Genomic DNA, 18,484 nt, shown 5'->3' with positions numbered 1-18,484 from the left:
AGTTCTTTCTGGAAGAAAATCGACAGTGCCGAGATCTGTACCTTAATGGAGCCTAATTTCAGGCCCATAGTCACTCCTGCTTGTAGGAAATGCAGAAATCGACCTAGTTGAAATTCCTCTGTTGGGGCCTTTTTGGCCTCACACCAAGCAACATATTTCCGCCATATGCGGTGATAATGCTTTGCAGTTACATCTTTCCTGGCTTTAATCAGTGTAGGAATGACTTCCTCCGGAATGCCCTTTTCCTTCAGGATCCGGCGTTCAACCGCCATGCCGTCAAACGCAGCCGCGGTAAGTCTTGGAACAGACAGGGCCCCTGCTGCAGCAGGTCCTGTCTGAGCGGCAGAGGCCATGGGTCCTCTGAGATAATCTCTTGAAGTTCCGGGTACCACGCTCGTCTTGGCCAATCCGGAACCACGAGTATTGTTCTTACTCCTCGTTTTCTTATTATTCTCAGTACCCTTGGTATGAGAGGCAGAGGAGGGAACACATAAACTGACTGGTACACCCACGGTGTCACTAGAGCGTCCACAGCTATCGCCTGAGGGTCCCTTGACCTGGCGCAATATCTCTCTAGTTTTTTGTTTAGGCGGGACGCCATCATGTCCACCTGTGGCCGTTCCCATCGATTTACAATCAGCGTGAAGACTTCTGGATGAAGTCCCCACTCTCCCGGGTGGAGGTCGTGCCTGCTGAGAAAGTCTGCTTCCCAGTTGTCCATTCCCGGAATGAACACTGCTGACAGTGCTAGTACGTGATTTTCCGCCCATCGGAGAATCCTTGTGGCTTCTGCCATTGCCATCCTGCTTCTTGTGCCGCCCTGTCGATTTACATGGGCGACTGCCGTGATGTTGTCTGACTGGATCAGTACCGGCTGGTGTAGAAGCAGGGATTTTGCCTGACTTAGGGCATTGTAAATGGCCCTTAGTTCCAGAATATTTATGTGTAGGGAAGTCTCCTGACTCGACCATAGTCCTTGGAAGTTTCTTCCCTGTGTGACTGCCCCCCAGCCTCGAAGGCTGGCATCCGTGGTCACCAGGACCCAGTCCTGTATGCCGAATCTGCGGCCCTCTAGAAGATGAGCACTCTGCAGCCACCACAGCAGAGACACCCTGGTTCTTGGAGACAGGGTTATTAGGCGATGCATCTGAAGATGCGATCCGGACCATTGGTCCAACAGGTCCCACTGAAAGATTTTGGCATGGAACCTGCCGAAAGGAATTGCTTCGTAAGAAGCCACCATCTTTCCCAGGACCCGCGTGCAGTGATGCACCGATACCTGTTTTGGTTTCAGGAGGTCTCTGACTAGAGATGACAGCTCCTTGGCTTTCTCCTCCGGGAGAAACACTTTTTTCTGGACTGTATCCAGAATCATACCCAGGAACAGTAGACGTGTCGTCGGAACCAGCTGTGATTTTGGAATATTCAGAATCCAACCGTGCTGGTGTAGCACCTCCTGAGATAGTGCTACTCCCACCAACAACTGCTCCTTGGACCTCGCCTTTATTAGGAGATCGTCCAAGTACGGGATAATTAAAACTCCCTTTCTTCGAAGGAGTATCATCATTTCCGCCATTACCTTGGTAAACACCCTCGGTGCCGTGGAGAGTCCAAACGGCAGCGTCTGGAATTGGTAATGGCAATCCTGTACCACAAATCTGAGGTACTCCTGGTGAGGATAGTAAATGGGGACATGCAGGTAAGCATCCTTGATGTCCAGGGATACCATGTAATCCCCCTCGTCCAGGCTTGCAATAACCGCCCTGAGCGATTCCATCTTGAACTTGAATTTTTTTATGTAGGTGTTCAAGGATTTCAAATTTAAAATGGGTCTCACCGAACCGTCCGGTTTCGGTACCACAAACAGTGTGGAATAGTAACCCCGTCCTTGTTGAAGTAGGGGCACCTTGATTATCACCTGCTGGGAATACAGCTTGTGAATTGCCGCTAGCACAGCCTCCCTGTCTGAAGGAGTAATCGGCAAGGCAGATTTTAGGAACCGGTGGGGTGGAGACGCCTCGAATTCCAGTTTGTACCCTTGAGATACTATTTGCAGGATCCAGGGATCCACCTGTGAGCGAGCCCACTGATCGCTGAAATTTTTGAGGCGGCCCCCCACCGTACCTGGCTCCGCCTGTGGAGCCCCACCGTCATGCGGCGGACTTGGAAGAAGCGGGGGAGGACTTTTGCTCCTGGGAACCTGCTGTTTGTTGCAGCCTTTTTCCCCTACCTCTGCCTCTGGACAGAAAGGACCCGCCTTTTCCACGCCTGTTTTTCTGAGTCCGAAAGGACTGTACCTGATAAAACGGCGCCTTTTTAGGCTGTGAGGGAACATGGGGTAAAAATGCTGACTTCCCAGCAGTTGCTGTGGAAACTAGGTCCGAGAGACCATCCCCAAATAACTCCTCACCCTTATAAGGCAAAACTTCCATGTGCCTTTTTGAATCTGCATCCCCTGTCCACTGGCGAGTCCATAAGCCTCTCCTAGCAGAAATGGACAATGCACTTATTTTAGATGCCAGCCGGCAGATCTCCCTCTGTGCATCTCTCATGTATAAGACTGAGTCTTTTATATGCTCTATGGTTAGCAGAATAGTGTCCCTGTCTAGGGTGTCAATATTTTCTGACAGGGAATCTGACCACGCAGCGGCAGCACTGCACATCCATGCTGACGCAATAGCTGGTCTAAGTATAATGCCTGAGTGTGTATATACAGACTTCAGGATCGCCTCCTGCTTTCTATCAGCAGGTTCCTTGAGGGCGGCCGTATCCGGAGACGGTAGTGCCACCTTTTTAGAAAAACGTGTGAGCGCTTTATCCACCCTAGGGGGTGTCTTCCAACGTGACCTATCCTCTGGCGGGAAAGGGAACGCCATTAGTAACTTCTTAGAGATTACCAATCTTTTATCAGGGAAAGCCCACGCTTCTTCACACACTTCATTTAATTCTTCTGATGGGGGAAAAACTACGGGTAGTTTTTTCTCCCCAAACATAATACCCTTTTTAGTGGTACCTGGGTTTATATCAGAAATTTGTAACACCTCTTTCATTGCTTCAATCATGCAACGAATGGCCTTAGTGGACATTAGACTAGACTCATCGTCGTCGACACTGGTGTCAGTATCCGTGTCGACATCCGCGTCTGCCATCTGAGGTAGCGGGCGTTTTAGAGCCCCCGATGGCCTTTGAGACGCCTGGACAGGCACGAGCTGAGAAGCCGGCTGTCCCGCATTTGGCATGTCGTCAAATTTTTTGTGTAAGGAGTCGACACGTGCACGCAATTCCTTCCATAAGTCCATCCACTCAGGTGTCTGCCCCGCAGGGGGTGACATCCCTTCTATAGGCATCTGCTCCGCCTCCACATCATTATCCTCATCAAACATGTCGACACAGCCGTACCGACACACCGCACACACACAGGGAATGCTCTAACAGAGGACAGGACCCACAAAAGCCCTTTGGGGAGACAGAGTGAGAGTATGCCAGCACACACCAGAGCGCTATATAATGCAGGGACTAACTGAATTATGTCCCCTATAGCTGCTGTTATATATACTGCGCCTAAATTTAGTGCCCCCCCTCTCTTTTTTTACCCTTTTCTGTAGTGTAGACTGCAGGGGAGAGCCAGGGAGCTTCCTTCCAGCGGAGCTGTGAGGGAGAAATGGCGCCAGTGTGCTTAAGGAGATAGCTCCGCCCCTTTTTCGCAGACTTTTCTCCCGCTTTTTTATGGATTCTGGCAGGGGTAATTATCACATATATAGCCTCTGGGGCTATATATTGTGGTATTTTTGCCAGCCAAGGTGTTTTTATTGCTGCTCAGGGCGCCCCCCCCTAGCGCCCTGCACCCTCAGTGACCGGAGTGTGAAGTGTGTATGAGGAGCAATGGCGCACAGCTGCAGTGCTGTGCGCTACCTTGGTGAAGACTGATGTCTTCTGCCGCCGATTTTCCGGACCTCTTCTTGCTTCTGGCTCTGTAAGGGGGACAACGGCGCGGCTCCGGGACCGAACACCAAGGCCAGTTCCATGCGGTCGATCCCTCTGGAGCTAATGGTGTCCAGTAGCCTAAGAAGCCCAAGCTAGCTGCAAGCAGGTAGGTTCGCTTCTTCTCCCCTTAGTCCCTCGCTGCAGTGAGCCTGTTGCCAGCAGGTCTCACTGTAAAATAAAAAACCTAATTATATACTTTCTTTTTAGAAGCTCAGGAGAGCCCCTAGTGTGCATCCAACCTCGGCCGGGCACAAAATCTAACTGAGGCTTGGAGGAGGGTCATAGTGGGAGGAGCCAGTGCACACCAGGTGACCTAAAAGCTTTCTTTAGTTGTGCCCAGTCTCCTGCGGAGCCGCTATTCCCCATGGTCCTTTCGGAGTTCCCAGCATCCACTAGGACGTCAGAGAAAATAACTGTAAGTAGCCTGCCGTCGCTGCTTCTCTTCACAGTTCCCAGGGATGCAGTGTGCGGGTGCGCGGGTGACGTATGGACATTACCTGCCGTTAGTTGGATCCAGCCGGCGGTGGCGATGACAGGAGAAGCAGCCAGCAAGAGGCCATGCTGCATGAAAGCGGGAGCCGTGATTGCGGGGAGAGGGAGGACTGAAGCTAGGCGGCAGGACAACTTGTCAGGTAAGTTATGCAAAGGGGGGTTTCGTCACAAGGGGAGGGACAATCTGCAAAGGGGGGGGATCGGCACAGAACGTGATATCTTCACAAAGGATTTTTTTACACAAGGGGGGATCTGCAAAATGTGGAGGATCTGCACAGAGAGGATTATTGTACAGGGGGCTATTATGCAGGGGACTGGAAGGGAGGTATCTGCACAAGGGGAGGGGGAATCTGCAAAGGGGGAATTTGCACAAAAGGGGGTTATTTGATGTTGTAATTCTTAATGCTATTTTTAAATATGAGCGTTATTATTGGTGTTATTTGACGCCAGTAGATCACCGGTAAGTAGGTAAACAAAAAGTAGATACCAGGTCCCAAAAGTCCGGCCACCCCTGCTCTAGATAGTCAATCTCCTGAGATTAATCACTAAATGCGGCGAAGCTAAAAGTAATAACTGAGAAATCACACAAGAATGGCAGCTTATTCCGTGTAGCTAGAAGGCTTGGTGTTGGAGTTTTGTCTGTGAAAAATTGCAACAATGTTACCTTGCATGCAGCTACAGTAACTGTGGAGACTGCTATATCTTTCTAATTACTCCCTGGGTAGTCTCAAAGCTCAATGTGTTACTAGCCAGCTCTAGTTCATTACGGTGGATCTAAAGAACTGTTCCTTAGCAATGACTGTCCATGATCTCTGCAGCACTGTGATGAACCTAGCTAGGTTAACTGTCCCACTTGATCCAGACTTGGCCCCCATTCACCTCTCTACTTTCAAGGGTGAGCTGCTGAATGTGCCTGTATCCAGGGCCGGATTAACAATGGGGTGGATGGAGCTGCAGCTCCAAGCCCCCCGTTGAAAATAGGCCCACAGCATCCCATGCAGTGCAGCCAGTGGTGACAGGAAATTTTTTTTCCTGTCACCACCACAGCCCATCTCACTCCCCATCCTAAATAACACCATCTGATTACCCCTGCCCCCACCCGACCGACAGAAGCCCCTCCAATGTTAGACTAAAGTGACCATGTCAGGACCCCGGCTGTGGATAGGCTGTCTCTGCGGCTGCCAGAATGGTGGGGGGCAGGAAAGCGATGCGCCAATGGACCCTGAAGAGTCCCGCCACCGGAGAAAAGGAACCGCACCTGCTGTGGAAGGCTGGAGGAGATCACCGGACGCTGGCTGCGGCGGGACCAGAGGTGATCCCGACTACTGAAGAGGACCCCCTGCTGCATAACCCGTGCGTGGTGCAGGCAGTGAGAGTGGAGCTCTGCGGAAGGACCCCCGCAGTGAGTACCCTGCCTGAAGGACCCCCAAGAGTCACACCCGGAGAGAGTGCACTGCTGAAGACAGAGACATCCCAATGGTGGAGAGTCTGGTGGTAGGATCGCAGCAAGAAGAGGAGCCACCCAGCACCAGCTGGGAGAGGAGCTGGGGAGAGCTCTGGTCAACTAGAGCAGCCGCGGGGTGACACTGCCATGCATGAGACCCCTGGTTAAGTTGCTTCAGCTGGGCGGGTAGCAGGCAAGTGCTGGGCTCTGAAGTCAGGTAGCGGCTGTTGTAGAGGAGAGAGTGGAGGATGTGCCCCCGGTAGTAGCTGGTGTAGGTGCCGTTACATCGGGCCCTGTGTTCTGCCTGTATTTCCCCTAGAGGAGTAAAGAACCCTGCAGCTTAAAATGGGTGTGTTAGCACCTGAAGATGCCTGGTAGGAGTAGAGTGATATGAGAGCTCTTTATTGTCTATTGGAAAACTGTTTAGTAATTGGGGGGCAGGCCTCTGCTAGGAGCAGTGTCGGATTCGGCTACACTGTAAGAGCTATTTCACACTAGCTAGTTTTCACCGGCCAGCAAAAAACTGGATGGCTTTTTGCCTTGCATTGTTTTCCGTTATTTATGAAAACACATTGCTCCTTTCACACGGCATGGACCGGAAATATCCACTGAATAGGATGGCTGCCGGGCCATGGCTGTGCTGTCCCAGAAGGCAGTGCAGTATGTGTGTGAATGGGCTTTTTCACACACAACGGGATTTTTTGCTGCTGCTGCGCATGTGCACAGCATTAAACACGGCTCAAAGCCGATGTGTGTGACAGGGCAGTGACTGCCAGCAAAAAACTGGCTTTTGCTGTCTTTTTGCCGGCCGGTGAAAACCGGATAGTGTGAAATGGTCTAAGTCTCCACTAGGCCAGTCCCATTTTCGGCTCTACCGGCCCAGGCGAATCCATACGTCTGTTGGGCCGGCTGCAGCGCTTCCAGGATTTTCACTCCACTGTGAAACGCAAACCAGAAGCTGCCATCTGCTCTGGCTTGTGGGCACTTCAGTTTCGAGATCCTGCGCACGCCTAAGCCAGCCACCCATGGACTGAAAACTGTAGTGAGTAGGCAAACAGCCAGAGTAGCCCCTTCCTGCTCCTATACCCAGCTGTACCCCTTTTTTTCTTCTACTCCACCCATCCCCATCCTCAGACCCACCTCTCCATTCCCCCTATCCTGTTTGTATTGCCTCACTCAAAGCTTCTCCTCCCGCCTCTGGAGCTGCTCTGTACACAGAGACTAGGGCAAAGAGACAGTAATGTAGTGTGGAGAGCCAGTGTAGTGATGTAGTGCAGTTATATAGTGTTGGGAGGTGTAGTGTGGAATGATAGCAAAGTGATATAGTGCAGGATCAGGGGTGGATTTAGGGGACAGGCCACCTCTAGGCACATTATTGGCTGCCTCCTCATCCCCCCCAATCACACCACAGCCGCTATCATTTCGGAGCAAGTTCTGATGCCTCAAGGCTACCAAAGCAGCCCCAACCTCACCACTATCAGCTCCCGGACCACAATTTGCTGCCCATTGTCTCACTCCGATCAGTTGCAAAATAAAAATAAAAAATAGGATTTTATATACCTACTGGTAAATCCTTTTAGAGGATGCTGGGGTCCATTTAGTACCATGGGGTGTAGACGGGTCCACAGGAGCCTTCGGCACCTTAAGACTTTTTTTATAGTGTGAACTAGCTCCTCCCTCTATGCCCCTCCTCCAGACTTCAGTATAGGAACTGTGCCCGAGGAGACGGACAAACTTCGAGAGAAGGACTTACTTTAAGCTAGTGGCGAGATTCACACCAGCTCACACACCCTCAACCATGCTGCACAACATGGCATACAACTCAAACACATGCCAACGAGCATGAATAATTTTACAGCAACTGCTGAACAACAACTTAACACGTGATAACTTGTGCAAGAACAAAAGATAATATGCAGGAAAAAGGAGCACTGGGAGGGCACCCAGCATCCTCTACGGACTATGAGAAAAGGATTTACCGGTAGGTATATAAAATCCTATTTTCTCTAAAGTTCTAGAGGATGCTGGGGTCCATTTAGTACCATGGGGATGTACCAAAGCTCCCAGTACGGGCGGGAGAGTGCGGATGTTCCTGCAGAACTGATTGACAGAATTTAAGGTCATCAGCGGCCAAGGTGTCAAACTTGTAGAACTTAGCAAACGTGTTTGCCTCTGACCAAGTAGCTGCTCGGCAAATCTGTAGAGCCGAGACACCCCGGGCAGCCGCCCACGAAGAACTGACTTTCCTAGTAGAGTGGGCCTTAAACGAATTCAGTACCGGCAATCCTGCCATGAAATAAGCATGCTGAATCGTACATCTGATCCATCGTGCAATTGTCTGCTTAGAAGCAGGACACCCAATCTTGTTGATAAGAATGCCAAATTGATTTCTCACAAATATTTAAAATGCCCGCTCTAATATATATTGTAAATGCCTGCTACTCTTATTACCATATCCCATGAATGTGCGCTGTACATCGCACAACACTGCATCCCATAAGAGAAAACAATACACCCACACGTTATCTGAGTTCCAAAGCTCATTGATGTATATATTTGTTGTTAAAAGGATATGGATTCAATATATATTACAAAGTACAGTATACCTATAGTTACATGAATACAACTCACACAGTAAACAGTTAGAACATACAATTACATACAGTTATATGCAGTTTCAGTTACATGCCAGCGATACAATACCATATCTTTCTCATATAAGTTTGTCCCTCCATATGACTCTCTCTCTCTCTTTCCTCTGTAAAATCATGCAAGACCTCCATCTCCCTCTGAGACCAAAAAGGAACTAACTCTGAGACCAAAAAACAGGAACTACCTTCCTGTGTGACCAGCAAAATGTGTTAACTAGTTTCTGGGGGAGGGGTCCATGATAAGTCACTATTCTCTTTGTATATGCTGATCAGGTTCAGCCTTGAAGACTGCCAAAGGGGCTGGCCTGAGTTTCCTGTTCATTACCTGTTTGGAGCTTCTATTGTTCTAATAGAGTGATTTTAGCTTTTATACATGTAATCATAATTCCGTGTTGCAATGTACTACAACTTAATAACAAGTATCAAATTAATCTACACATTAAGCTGGTTGCTTCAATAGTAAACATGACAGGTGTATCTGGTTCCGTTCAAATAATACACATTCATGACATTAATTCATTAGGTAATTTTAAATCATCATGATGTCTGGCGCTTGATATTATTATAATTATGTACTGTATGAAATAAGTGTCGAATCCATCTCTGGGGCATGTCCGTGTAAATGCGTGTGTTACCATATATGGCTGTGCTCGCTGCGCGTATTTGCAAGTACAGCGACTTAAATGTGTGTAGTTTGTATGTTCTCTTTATGTAATATTTTTTACTTTGACAGTCCACCCTTTGGCAGTAAACAATAACTGACATCTATTATCAACATAAGAAAAAAATATTTCATACCATAATCGGTGACCTAGACACACGTATGTAGGCATTTTGCAAATCAGACATGACTATATTTGGGGAAGACAGGGAGGAGGACGAGACATCCTCTATATGCACTCGGCAGTCACGGGACCACTGGTTGGGTGTGGGACAACATTCAACCTATAGAGTATGCTGGGACAGTGCTTTGGCCTATAATGTCTGATTTGCAACGAACATTTCACACATACATGTACCTACGTCTTTGTACACTGATGTTTGGATTCAATTGAGGTTCTGCTGGGTAGGTGAAGAAGACACAAACAAATCGTGACAGTGACATATAAAATTTTCATGATCTACATATTCCTTTCATTTTCTGTGTTTCCATTTCTGGAACGTATGCTAGGTCTGTTTAATCATTGAACAAGGGTTATAAGTAGTGTCCTTCCTAAATAACATAAACCTTCGGAGTTCGGGGAGAGCCACTCATAAACCTTTCTTCCACATATATTAGTGAGCTCTTTATCTGCAATGTGTGAATAGCCATTGTCTGACTGTTCCTGATTACCTCTGAACTCCATAACTACTAGAACTTTGATTTTTCTCTGACTTTAACAAACGGATTGGCTAATCCTGGGATCCTATAAGGAAATCACTCCTTCCTACAGAACCAGTTCCAGTCCCACACTCGACTCCTCATAAAAAAAACCTCGCAAAAATAGAATATACTGAAAAGAAAATGTTTGTCAGCGGGAAAGAGAGAAAAGAAAAATAGAACAAAACAACTCTTGTTCATAACAAATCAATTACAATGACTGGTCTTTCTGCAGTCCATTAGTACGCTCAGGTAGTGTCCAACAGTGCCGCCTCTCAGTCTTCACGGAACAGAGTCTCTGGTGATACGAGGTTCTCTTTGCCTTGCTCTTTGAAAACACAGTTCACTTGGAACACACAGTTCACTTTGCTCTCCACCTTGCTCTTTGAACACACAGTTCACAAACTCGATGAATGTGAGCAATAAACTACTTTGTCCCGAGTTCTCTCCAGATCAGCGACCTTCTTGCAGTGGGACGAGTGGACCCAAGTCTTTCTTTCGGCGACCTTTAGTGCTGTCAACAAATCTTGGTATGGTCCTTCCCACCTGTCTATTAGGCAACCTGAGCGTAAGGGCAATCACACAGTCTCTTGGTTCATAATCAATACAGTTAGCATTTGGCATACCAGCAATCAACAGTTTCAAGTTCTTTTGTCAAGTTCTCAAATGCTGGCTCATCTCAACAAGGTACTGTACTGTCACCTCATTGGTGTATTTCTGATCATTGTGCGGATCAATCATGACATGAGGTTGTCTTCCAAAAACAACCAAAAAACACAAATACCAAAACCAATAACAAATTTCGAAGAGGGTGATTCGTCGAGTGAAGATCTGGGAGTGGTTCCGAAGCTACATAATACTAGTGGCAGTATCTATGATCACAATAGTACAATTTCAGGCTTTGCTCCTACTTCTAGGCGTACCATTATCTACACATAAATTTCTGCGCAATTTTTCTTTGCGGTAAACACAGCAGCATCCGTGGTGGCAGGAAATGCCTCTACCCAGTTTGAGAAAACATCAGTGCACACCAATACATAACAATAATTCCTAAAGGGTGTTGACTGTACGAAGTCGATTTGTATTTCCTGAAAAGATCCGTCTGCAGGAGGGCTATGGGATGGTTCTGTTGGTATTGCTTTACCAATATTCTTCCTCAAGCAAGTAAGACAGGTCATTGCTCTCTTACCTGCATGAGAATAGAATCCTGGCGCACACCAGTAGACTCTCATCAACCTCTACCTACCCTCTTTCCCTAGATGAGTCAGACCGTGTGCCACCTCAGCTAGACTTGGAAGGTATGCTCTGGGGGCTACTGGCTTACCGTGTCCACCTGCCCACAGTCCTGAGGACTCCTGGCCATACCCCTTTGTCCTCCAGACTGCCTCTTCCTGCAGGAAACACAAATTTTTTGTATCTTAATTTAACTATCGTGTGTTTGCAGTGTAGAGTACCATGAGCATAACTCAAAAAAGAAAAAGAAAAAAGAAACATCTCTTGAGGAGAGAAGGAAGAAGAAAATGAAAAAGAAAATGTCAGGTTTGCCATTCACCAACAGACATATCAGTGTCTATACAAAATTTCCCTTCACCAGTATTCCCATTCTCCACCCTTTGTGCAAGACAAGGCACACTGCAGTAATACTGGTGTTCTCGTGCTGTTGAGATATACTGGATTCGGGCAGAACTCTGAAGGACCTAGGCATGTAGAGTTTGAACTGTACTTGGGTCCATGTATTGTACCACCCTGTGTGAACGCAAAAGATAAAGAGGAAACTGTAGAGAAACAGAATAGAGGTTGGTGACAGATGAGTTTGTAGAGGTGGAGAAGATTTTATAAAAAATTTGACAACTGGATTGGGCACTACAGGGAAGTGATTCTCTACTTGGTCTATACCCCTTAAAAAAATGTTGTGTTTCTTATCTCTACTGGGACTATCCCAGCCATCAATCCAGTGTCCTGTCCATCCTAAGTTCATAGGGAAACCGGTATCTGTGAGTTAATTTTCTCTACCTGTGATGGACATGCATCTAGAACAGTGAAATGTAACATTAGTAAGTTGCATTTATTCTGTTCTTCCCATTAACCAAATCTGTGTTTTCTATATGGCTTATGATTCCTTACTATATGTCCCTTGGTCCCATCTATGTGTTTAATAATGTGGCTTGTGTTTTCTGTCTAGGGGATCTATATTGACTATGTGTCCTACTACTCCTACAATCTCTGGCAAAATGCCCTTCCTTCCTACAAGTGTAACATATTATTGACCATTAGGGATCTGGGGTTTGGACTGATGGGTCTTTCCTGTATGTGCCAGTATACTTACCGTCCTCAACCTCTCCACCTGTTGTTCTCTGCGCCTAACACTATTCTGGTGATGTTTAATAGCACACTATCTAAGATTAGCTACTGTGACCCCTTTCCAATTTTGCAAAGAAGTCTGCACCCTGACACTCAATGCCTTATTGAGCCCGTCCATTTGCACAGAGACAGCCATCTCCCATTTGCCGAATTAGTGTTTACCAGTGGTCTTATCCTGATGGAGAGTTTTCTATTTCTGCAAGAGACAAAAACAAAAAAAGTTTAACAAGCTTCTAGGTCATGCGAAGTATTTCATTCAATCCTTCTCATCCCGTAATAAGGGTCTGTACATGGTTCAACAAACATTTCCAAGCTCATCTTTACTAGGGGTATTACTAGGAATGAATACTTCTTATATGGTAACTGAAAGAAATACTCGGGGGTTACCTTGTCTCTGTTCGCTTTCCCACTGGCAAATACTAATGTGCGGACAGTTTTTTTTCCATTTCTGACGTTACTTTCTTGATTTTTTTTATTTATTTATTTGTTTGTTTTACTATATATGTACACGAATGATACCATACTTACCTGTTCCACTGGTCTCAGCCACTTCCCCCACAGGCTACTGCTCTTCTTTTACCGGTTGGATACTCCTCTGGGTGCATGAGAAATGGCTGAAAACAATCAGGTCACCTTCTCCTCTTAAATAAAACTTCAACATTCATTAGTACATATATAGGTTACAGTCATATTTTTCATATTTTTATTATTTTCTATAGTTTGTATGCTGGCCGTAACTGCTTCCACGTCTACATAAGGCGGTGTACTTGCATTCTCTTTTTTTTTCTTCCTACTTATTTATTGTTGCTACAAGTTCAAACAGTTCTAATATTTCCATTCTTGTCTTATATGACTTTGGTTAGACATGCCACCTGCAATACCTTAGGATCAAACTCACCAACCCCTCTTGCTGTCACAGGTTTAAACAATTTGTATGTCTGACCCTTTGTTTTCGGGATTTTATCAGACATATTCTTATCCTTAAGTTCTGCAATACCTCTGGTTCAAAGCTGCTCATCTTAGGGAATGGTACCCTATCTTTGTCAGTCATACATACCCATTCATTGCAAAAAGCCTCCGTGTGTGAACCAGACTTTTCACACATAATAAACCTCGCTGACCCCCTGGGCCGCGGCACCTCAACCTGAACCCTAGTTTCTAAACGCCCACTGCTTGTGCAATTGGATCCCATCGCGGACTTTTTGATAATAAACGCAATCCCCAATGCACACCGCAGATAGACGGTGAAAGACACCTAGCACTTTCACTCGCTCCATCTCCGCTGAGTACCACGACTCACTCCAATAGTGAACACCGCGTACCCAGTGAGGCCCTATCTAGTTTCTATTTACTGGAAGTGTTTAGGAGTGACTTACCTATTCCAGTAAATATACACCGCTGGAGATTTTCCTGAGAGAGACCAGCGAGAACTCCCTATAACCTTATACACAAATCACACTTGCGTATACTCTATACAGCGCTAATGGTACCACGATTTTACGCAAAAGCTCGTAAAGGGGTATCCAGTTGCGCTATATATATCGCACCCACAAATGCGCGGTCCAATCGCACAGCATATAGGTACTTGTTACTTATCTGCCGTATGACCACGGGTCGTTGTACAAACTGGGACCCTCAGTCCGGAGCGTAATACCAAAAAAACCTTTTTACTTCAATACTTCGCAATACAATGCACTATCACGCTCCTCTACAAATCAGCTCACGATTTGCGTATTTCAATCTATATTAACGTGAGTCAGCCACTTCACGCCACCAAGCCTCCTCTTACTTGATGTACCACGGGACCCGACTTCCGGGGTTCAGTTCCACTCACTCTTACGTTCGCACGCTCAAGTACACTTTGTCTTTTCTGTACAGAAAATTTGGATTCACTCAGATAATCAACTTTACCCCAGAGGCAATACAGTTTTTAAACTAAATTTAGAGTAACCTGCTTTTCAAATCTGATAGTTATGTGCTATTGTATTAAATGTCTACTATCCCACCTTTGAACTAAATGACACTATTGTATAATTTGTACTCAGCGCCCACATTCTTACGCACTTTGCGCAAACACGCAACCGTGCGTGTCTCTTACGCTGCGTGTGCAGTTCCGTTCTTTGTCTGAGACACATGTACAAAACCGTACATCCGCAGTAAATCACACAGCTCTATAAATGTGAGCAATAAAAACTACTATTGCCCACTAAACACAACACACACTTGTTCCGTATAAACCTTTACAACTAGGCCAGACTGTGTTTGTGCTTTACACTTACTTCCTTAAAATACTGTTATTTCAGATTTACCTATAAATTTACCTATATAGCAACAAATGTATCCTATTTCACACAGATCTATAATGACTCTAGCAATAATCAATAATTTAAAGGATATGATTCTGATTGGATAGCTATCTTGCAGAACATACACTGATATAAATATACACATAATTATAATAATATTATATATAATATATATTTATATAATATATATCACTTGACTCTCATAGAACCCCCACACAGTACACACCTACTGAATGAATGCATTTCCTTTAAAGTCTCTAATTTGCATATCAACAGAGGTTCATATGCCTGTTCAAGAGGGTAGTGGGACAGGTTAATTAACATTTCAATGTCTATCCTAAACTAGCAAGCAGAGTAACTGAATCCTAGAGGTAAAAGAAAAAAAAACACTTTTTTTTATATCTGTGTGTAATTCTTACACTAAGTATTCATCTCACTATTAACTTTCACTAGGCCCAGCTGAAACTATTTGTAATTGACTATGGCATGGTAACTCATAAATGGCGATTGATGTGACCAAGGAGAGCTGATTATTCTGGGCAGTGAAAATCAGCCATTTAGAAAAATGACCTTCCCAAAATGGCCGCTGCTCCTCCCCCTTCCACATCTGTGAGGGGTACACAAAATGGTGGACAGGCCATGTGGTTAGTCCAAAATGGAGGACAGACCATGAGGCTTCCTTTGTCACAAAGAAATCACACATCATACAAGCACCTGAAGTTATTTTAGGCCTGAGTTAAAAAAAACACTATATCAAGGCTATGCAGCAACGTTTAAATATACTTTTAAACCTACTTAAACAGATAAACAATCCAATCTGAATCAAACACAATATGACTTATTTGAACCTTGTTTTGCAACAATAAAAATACATTTTAGCATCTTAAATATTATGAGAAACGCATTGTCCCTTGAATTTCATATCATTGGCTTACTGATAACACAAAAATACATTGACGTGAATGTTATTTTCATCAGCTTCTCAATGCGTCCATTGGAGCCGGTCAATTACAGCCACATTTGTAATGTACAGTGCATCATTAAGACCCTGATATCCCGTAAGAGCCCTCATCTAAGAATGCCAAATTGATTTCTCACAAATATTTAAAATGCCCGCTCTAATATATATTGTAAATGCCTGCAACTCTTATTACCATATCCTATGAATGTGCGCTGTACATCGCACAACACTGCATCCCATAAGAGAAAACAATACACCCACACGTTATCTGAGTTCCAAAGCTCATTGATGTATATATTTGTTGTTAAAAGGATATGGATTCAATATATATTACAATGTACAGTATACCTATAGTTACATGAATACAACTCACACAGTAAACAGTTAGAACATACAATTACATACAGTTATATGCAGTTTCAGTTACATGTGTTATGATTCCAGCACTCTGGTCTGAGGAGATCTTTTTGCGAGGACCGGAGCACTGGAACGAAATGCTGGGGAAGGGAGCGGGAATGGAAAATAGCCCCTGGCGCCCTAACTCCGTTGTCTCACTTGTGCTGTCGGAAATCCCCTGCGAGACTATGGTTGCTTGAGCCCATGGCAGCCGCGTTTGAAGGGCGGATTATGTCTGCCCAACTCCGATGCCCCCCCAGGTCTTAATGAGAGACAAAGGGAAATCCGAGACAGGGTGATAACAAGGGGCCCTCTGACTAAACAACCAGGCCAGGGGCTACAAGCTAACTTAAAACTAGAATATGTGCGGAAACACCGCCAGGGAAAAGGACAACCAAAATATCCACTTGTCCACTTCTCCTACCCAGCACCGCCGAGTTCCAGAGAGGACTTGTGGAAGCGGAACCCTCCGCAAATGCTCCAAAAACAGAATATATAAAGATAAAGTGGCTGAGCCGCAACACACGGCAGAGCCGCAACTCACGGAACACCACTCGATATACAAAGGTGATCAGTCAGGACAACTGGGGACCAAACGACTTCCTGGGATGAGATTACAACTCCCGAATACAGGACTTCTGAGGACAGGAATGACCGGATACAGCAGGACTGGAACAGACTCTCAGCAAACCAAAGCAGCATGCAGGAAACTATTACCGGCGTCTGTGAGAAGTACTGGGAAGGTATTTAACAGGGAGTCCTCCAATCAGCTGCTTAGAGCCTGATTGGGAATAAATGCCGTGCAGCTGCCTTGCTGCACGGCCAGAGGACAAGTGTGTGTGCTTGTTAATTAGGCCCTGCAACGGGGAACGCGGTCCGCCCGTGGCGTCCCCGTTGCTAGGGTCCGTGCGGCTCAGCGCGCCCGGCATCTAGCGTTGCTAGGGAGCCGGCGGCTGAATGCGCACGGCGTCCCTAGTTGCTAGGCGCCGGGCCGCGCGGACATGCGGACCCCAGCGCCTAACAGTACCCCACCCTTGAGGAGGGGTCAAGGAACCCCTAAAGCCAGGCTTCTGAGGAAATTCCCGAAAAAATGCCCTCTTGAGCCTAGGGGCATGAAGATCCTTATCTAGGACCCAAGACCTTTCCTCCGGACCATAGCCTTTCCAGTGAACTAAAAAATAAAGCCGACCCCGGGACAATTTGGAATCAAGAACTTTCTCTACCAAGAACTCCTGTTGTCCCTGTACATCCCCTGGAGATCTACCCTGAGAGATCCTCCGAGGAAATCTACTGGAAGAAACGTATTGTTTCAACAGGGAACAATGAAACGTATTTCCAATCTTGAGAGATCTTGGTAAACGTAGCCGAAAGGCAACTGGGTTGACTCTTTTAATAATAAGAAATGGTCCAATAAATTTGGGTCCCAGTCTAGCCGAGGATTGTCGAAGCCTGATGTTGCGAGTTGACAACTACACCTTGTCTCCCACCTTAAAAGTGCAAGGACGTCGGAGCCTGTCAGAAAATGTCTTTTCTCGAAAGGCCGCTTTTCTGAGAGCAAGGTGCACTTTTTTCCAAATTGCTCTGAGATGGGAGGTCAATGCCAGCGAGGAGACTGGAGAATGATGAAAAAAAGAATTAGCTCTGGGGTGAAAACCAAAAACTGAAAAGAATGGAGACTCTTTAGTGGAGGAATGACAGGAATTATTGTAAGCAAATTCAGCCAAAGGAAGAAACTCGGACCAATCATTCTGGAGTTTGGCTGAATACAAGCGCAGATATTGTTTTAATGACTGGTTAACTCGTTTGGTTTGCCCGTTGGATTGTGGGTGATAACCGGATGTTAATGACAGTTTCATCTTTAATGAAGCACAAAAACATCTCCAGAATTGTGCGATGAATTGTGGACCCCGATCAGAAACAATATCAGTGGGTAACCCATGAAGCCTAAACACATGGCGGAGGAACAAAACTGCCAACCCTTGAGCAGAAGGCAATCGGGGAAGAGCAATAAAATGAGCCATTTTACTAAAACGGTCCACTACCACCCATATGACTCGGAATCCGGCTGAAAGGGGAAGGTCAACCACAAAATCCATGGAAATATGAGACCATGGCCTGAGAGGGACACTTAAGGGCATAAGTTGCCCGATAGGCAAGGAACGGGGAACCTTATGCTGTGCACAAACCTGACATGAAAAAACAAATTCCCTAACGTCTTTAGACATACTAGGCCACCACACTGAGCGAGAGACTAACTCCAATGTCTTAGTGATTCCCGGATGCCCTGAAACCTTGTTGTCATGGAATTCAGTTAAAACAGTAGCTCTCAAAAATTCAGGAACGTAAAGACGACCAGCAGGAGTAAATCTAGGAGCTTGGTGTTGAAGCTGGTTTAACTGGGTAAATAAATCCTGTGTGAGGCCTGCCCGGATGACCGAAGATGGAAGTATTGGGGTAACAACAGGATTGTTATTGTGAACCGGAAGAAAACTACGTGACAGGGCATCAGCTTTAGTATTCTTGGAACCA

The sequence above is a fragment of the Pseudophryne corroboree genome, chromosome 6, assembly GCF_028390025.1.
Source record: "Pseudophryne corroboree isolate aPseCor3 chromosome 6, aPseCor3.hap2, whole genome shotgun sequence".
Lineage (NCBI taxonomy): Eukaryota > Metazoa > Chordata > Amphibia > Anura > Myobatrachidae > Pseudophryne > Pseudophryne corroboree.
The sequence above is the reverse complement of the archived record's forward strand: the minus strand, read 5'-3'. Positions refer to the sequence as shown.